The sequence below is a fragment of the Sorex araneus genome, chromosome X, assembly GCF_027595985.1.
Source record: "Sorex araneus isolate mSorAra2 chromosome X, mSorAra2.pri, whole genome shotgun sequence".
NCBI classification, from domain to species: Eukaryota; Metazoa; Chordata; class Mammalia; order Eulipotyphla; family Soricidae; genus Sorex; species Sorex araneus.
This window is the reverse complement of record NC_073313.1, coordinates 161717442-161723809: the sequence shown is the minus strand read 5'-3', so window position 1 is coordinate 161723809 and position 6368 is coordinate 161717442.

Genomic DNA, 6368 nt, shown 5'->3' with positions numbered 1-6368 from the left:
AAGCCCTTGAGACCCTCGTAAGTTCTCAATCATCCAGTTCTGTCCTCTGCACTGCTCTGGTACCCGGGACTCGGCCTGACCCCTGGGGCTTCCCCTTGTGACTTGCCCCCCCAAAGATGGACATGAGTAGTCAGGTCATGTATACAAAACTTATCCCTTCCTTGCCTTTCTCCCCACCCCACCCCACCCCCTGGCCCCCTGTAATTTCAGAAGCTTCCGTGCACAGGGGGAAGCTGGATGATGCTCTAAGGCCCAGGGGAACAGAAGCCACCAGGCTGGGGGGTGGGGGGCCTAGTAGAGCTACCCCCCATCTCTTATCGGGTCTCCGTGCAATTAGACGGAGACGGTTTTGATCCCCGCTCCAGTCCCCAGAAGGAGGGGGGTGTGCGACCACAGTGAATTTGCAAGCGAGGGTTCCAGCTGGGACACGAGTTTCGCTGCACTCTCTCCGACTCCTAATTCCAATCAGGAACACACTGATTAACCCCAGAACACAGTTTCTGGGGAGAATCTTACTTCTATTATCCTGACTAATTTCACAAAATGGGGGGGGGAAGGGAAGCTGTTTGTAATTCACTGTGGCAAATTACTCAGAGTGAAACCCGACAGGCTGTCGCTATAAAAAGATAGGAGGTCGATCTTTATTACTATCCTCTCTCTCTCTCTCTCTCTCTCTCTCTCTCTCTCCTCTCTCTCCTTTCTCTCTTCTCTCTCTCCTCTCTCTACTCTCTCTCTTTCTCTCCCTCTCTCCTTTCTCCCTCTCTCTCCCCTCTCTCTCTCCTCTCTCTTCTCTCTCTCCTCTCTCTCTTTCTCTCCCTCTCTCCTTTCTCCCTCTCTCCTCTCATTCTCTCTCTCCTCTCTCCCTCTCTCTTCTCTCTCTCTCCTCTCTCTCCTCTCTCTTCTCTCTCTCTCCTCTTTCTCTCTTTCTCTTCCTCTCTCCTTTCTCCCTCTCTATCCCTCTCTCTCCTCTCATTCTCTCCTCTCTCCCTCTCTCTCTTCTCTCTCTCCTCTCTCCTCTCTCTCCTCTCCTCTCCCTCTCCTCTCTCTTCCCTCTCTCCCACTCTCTCCTCTCTCTCTTTCTCTCCCTCTCTCCTCTCTCCCTCTCTCTCTCCTCTCATTCTCTCTCTCCTCTCTCCCTCTCTCTCTTCTCTCTCTCTCCTCTCTCTCCTCTCTCTTCTCTCTCTCCTCTCTCTCTCTTTCTCTTCCTCTCTCCTTTCTCCCTCTCTATCCCTCTCTCTCCTCTCATTCTCTTCTCTCTCCCTCTCTCTCTTCTCTCTCTCCTCTCTCCTCTCTCTCCTCTCATCTCCCTCTCCTCTCTCTTCCCTCTCTCCCACTCTCTCCTCTCTCTTTCTCTCCCTCTCTCCTCTCTCCCTCTCTCTCTCCTCTCATTCTCTCTCTCCTCTCTCCCTCTCTCTTTCTCTCCCTCTCTCCTCTCTCCCTCTCTCTCCTCTCATTCTCTCTCTCCTCTCTCCCTCTCTCTCTCCTCTCTTTCCTCTCTCCCCCTCTCTCTCTCCTCTCTCTCTCCCTCTCTCTCCTCTCTCTCTCTCCCTCTCTCTCTCTCTCTCTCTCTCTCTCTCTCTCTCTCTCTCTGAATTCAGGGGTTGTCCAGCATGGCCTTGCACGCCCAATCCACACACACTGAGGAAAACGCAAACTCTCTGGTGGACCTGTCAGCGGCGTGATTAAAACATGGGGGAAGAAAACACCGCCACCGTTTTTTTTCACCACACACAAAGGGAAGGGAAAGACACAGTGTTGAAGGAAACCTCAGGGAGAAAAAAATGGAATGGAAGAGAGAAAGGATCTCTGGAGGTTTATGTCTCTTGACCGGGTTAGCGTGGCTTTGGCCAACCTCCCTCTTAAATTCTCCTCATGCACCTCACCCAGTTCTTCTTATAAGTGGTCATGGGGGTGCTGGAGTGGGGGAAGGGCATTGGCCTTGCACGCGGCCGATCCGGGTTCGATCCCTGGCATCCCATAGGGTCCCCCGAGCACCGCCAGGAAGTGATTCCTGAGTGCAGAGCCCGGAGTCAGCCCTGAGCATCGCCGGGTGTGACGCCAAACAAACAAGTGTTTCACTGGGGCTGGAGCGATAGCACAGCGGGGAGGGAGTTGGCCTTGCATGCAGCAGACCCGGGTTCGATCCCCGGCATCCCATAGGGTCCCCCAAGCACCACCAGGAGTGATTCCTGAGTGCAGAGCCAGGAGTCAGTCCTGAGTACCGCCGGCTGTGACACACTCACACACACACACACACACACACACACACACACACACACACACAAAAGTGGTCATGGAGATTAAAACAACAAGAACTGAAGAAGATTCTCTCCGCTAAAAACAAACTCACAACAGTGCCCTTGGTTCTGAGTCGCATTCATATTCTCCCCAGAGCATCCGTGGGACCACCTGCCGGGGCCGGGGGCTTCCCGTGACTAAGCCTGTCTGAGCGCCTGCCCCTGATTTGCCCGGGCTCTCTCTTCTGAGCAATCCGAGCCTAGTGCCTCCTCAGCGTCTCATCCAAAGTGGCCTGCAGGGCCCCCTGACGTGGCATGAACCCCCCCTTCTGGTTTCCCCCATCCCAGCCCTCTCCCACCAGGGACCCGGAGACGGGGACGCCAGCGGGCCTGGCCTGGTGTCTGAACAGCCGGTGCCTGCCGGGATGGTGCTTCCTTCTCGGTCGATATCCAGACGCCAAGACTCTTAGGGCGTCCGCCTGAGGTCAGCACGGGCCCCAGTCACGGAGTTAGGGGGGATGGGAAAAGGGCGGGGTCAAGGGGGCAGAGCCAAGTGGTAGCTGAGTAATTCCACTCCCCACCTTGGACAAGCACAATCTTTACCCCATAGGGAGGCTCCGCGCGTTTATCAGGCCAAGGGGACACAGCTCTGCTATTTGGTCATGGTCACGGGGTCGTTAGACCATACACGCCTGCCGCATAGCTGGGCTGTGCCTGCCACACACACAGAGGTGAACACGCGCTTGATGGTGTGGGACCAAACAGCCATGCTGTGGTCATGAGAGAGAGCTGGGCCCTCCCGAGCACGGGCCAACGCCAGAGGCCACGAACTCGCAGGCATTTTGGTCAATGGATCCAACAATCCCCTATTCCAGCCACTGTCGACACACACACAGGCATACATGTGTGTGTGTGTGAATGCATGCATGTGTGTGCGTGCATGCACACATTTGTATATGCATGGTTGTGCATGCATGTGTTCGTGCATGCATGCACGCACACATGTGTTCGTGTGTGCACACACGTGTGCATGGACACACGCATATGTGTGCATATGTGTATGTATGTGTGTGCATGCACACGTGTGCGTGTGCGCACACACGTGTGTGCGTGCATGTGTGCGCGTGCACATGCATGTGTGCATGCATGCGTTCATGTGTGTGCATGCATGTGTGTGCATATGTGCATGGGGAAGAAGGGCTCATAAAGGCAGTGGTACTGAGTCTAAGTACCTTGCACCCAGAGTTAGCTGGTTCAGTGTCAACTGGATGTTTATGAAGTGAGAGCAGGGATGATTTGTCTATTTATTTAAGGTCACATTTTCAACATGGTAGGGGTTAGTGCTCTGGATTTTCAATTTCATTAATTAAATCTGATGTGCAAGGATGCCAGTCCCGCCAAAACACTGGCTCTATTTTACTGCAGAAAACAATAGCATGTGTATGTATCGCAAGCCAATTTGAAGATGAACGTCTGCTTTTCATTTTCAATGTTAACCTCATTTTGTTTCCCTTTATAAAAACCAAATTTATTCTGTTTATATTTTTGGATGTTTGAGGAAAGGGGGGGGGGGAAAGCCCAGCATTTAGTAAAAGCTACATTTAAAAATACATTCTAGATGAAAAAAAATTTCAAGTATTTAAAGAAAAGACTTAAAATAAAACTGTCACTTCCATGAAAAATGTAAATTGCATTATGCATTGTATAAAGTATAGCATGCTCTATGGAATACGGGATTGGAGGCTAACATTTTTAAAATAATGCCTCTAAATTAGATTGGGATGAACAGAGTATCAGTGTCAGTGATACATCACTCTTGGACGAAGGACAGTTATCCGTACTTAGGTAACCGAATTTTCATAATAAAAGCAACATTTAGATAGTGTTTCCATGAGCAAACTGTTCTAAAATCTATACGTTAGCTCACTTAGTCTTTGCCTTGTTTTTTTTCTTTTTGGGTCACACCCAGCGATGCTCGGGGGTTACTCCTGGCTCTGCACTCAGGAATTACTCCTGGCAGTGCTCAGGGGACCCTGTGGGATGCTGGGAATCGAACCTGGGTCGGCCGCGTGCAAGGCCAACGCCCTCCCTGCTGTGCTATCGCTCCAGTCCCCTTTGCTGTTGTCTTTTGGATTCGGTTCCATTCCGCTGGCAATGGATGATAGAGACACTGAATAATTCTCTGGCAGGGCAAGGGTCTGAACCAGAGGGACGAGGTTTCGTTCCTTTGTCCGCCCTGCCTGGCAGTCTCCCAAGTTGCGTTCTTCATAGTTCTGTCACTTGTTAATGTGCTCTGAGTGACATTGGTGTGTTTGCTTTTTTGGGCCATGTTCGGCAGCGCTCAGGGTTGACTCCTGGATCTGTGCTCAGGGCTGACTCCTGGTGGAGCTTGGGGGTCCATATGGAGTTTTGGGGATTGGACCTAGATTTGCCAGGTGCCAGGCGAGTACCCTGCCTGCTTTAGTATCTTCCTACCCCCCAAGCTGCCTTCCCTCTGTCCCCCGCTTGATTATCTATTTATTTATTTATGTGCTTGTTTATTTGCCTTTTGGGTCCCACCCGGCGATGCTCAGGGCTGACTCCTGGCTCTGCACTCAGGAATCACTCCTGGCGGTACTCAGGGGACCCTATGGGATGCCGGGGATCGAACCCGGGTTGGACGCATGCAAGGCAAACACCCTACCCAATTGTGCTATTGGCCCAGCTCCCCTCCCCCCCACACACACACTTGATTTAAACACTGCAGTTTACAAAGTTGTTCATGATGATTTGTTACAGGCATTCAATATTCCAACCCAACACTCCGCCATTGTTCTATTTTCCCAACCCGCCCTCCAGCCTCTCCCTGTAACAGACCCCCAATAATTTATTTTATATTGCTTGTTCCCATTGAATGACTAGTGGGATTATAAAAAATGAGCGACATTTGTTGTTGTTGTTTTTTTTTTTTTGCTGTTTTGGGTCCCACCCGGCGATGCACAGGGGTTACTCCCGGCTCTGAACTCAGGAATTACCACTGGCGGTGCTCAGGGGACCATATGGGATGCTGGGAATTGAACCCGGGTCGACTGCGTGCAAGGCAAATGCCCTCCCTGCTGTGCTATTGCTCCAGCCCCGAGCGACATTTCTTAACACATTCCTTTGTTCGGGTGTCTAACAATATTTTGCCCGTTAGAACAAATGGATTTACCTGCCTCTCTTGCTTCCTCATGCGACGGGGCGTTCAAGTCAACCCTTACGAAACCAGTCTCTACGACAAGGACCCTAAACCAAAATTCTCACTGGCCCTAAAAATAAAGACTCAGGGCTGGAGCGATAGCACAGCGGGGAGGGCGTTGACGTTGCACTCGGATGACCTGGGTTCGATTCCCAGCATCCCATAGGGTCCCCTGAGCACCGCCAGGAGTGATTCCTGAGTGCAGAGCCAGGAGTAACCTCTGTGCATCGCCAGGTGTGACCCAAAAAGCAAAAATCAATAAATAAATCACTGTCACTGTCACCCGTTCCTCATTGTTTTGTTTGAGCGGGCACCAGTAACGTCTCTCATCCAGAGACTTATTGTTACTGTTTTTGGCATATCCAATACGCATGGGTAGCTTGCCAGGCTCTGCCGTGTGGGCGGGATCCTCTCGGTAGCTTGCCAGGCTCTCCGAGAGGGGCGGAAGCATCGAACACGGGTCGGCCATGTGAAAGGCAAACGCCCAACCGCTGTGCTATCGCTCCAGCCCAAATAAATAAATATAAATAAAAATAAAAAATAAAGACTCAGTTGTTCTTCAGGAATGAGTTAGGAGCACTACACCATCAGCCTTTCTCTTGCCCACTCTTCCATCTTTCAGAGTGATGAAAGAGAGACAGAAGCAGCCCGGGGGGGGCCCCCCGACCTGAGTTTTATGAGCTATTTCAGAAAGAGAGAGACGCGGGTCCACTGTGGGGGTGGCGACAAGGGGCACTGAGCAGAGAGGAGAGCAGGAGAGAGAGAGGGAGGAAGAGAGGGAGGGGGAGAGGGAGAGGAGGGAGAGAGGGAAAGAGAGGGAGAGTAAGAGTAAGCCGGAGTCAGAAGTCAGAAGTCAGGAGTCAGAGCTGTGGAAGGAAGAGAGCAGAGAGCATGGCACGTAGAGGTGAGGGGGT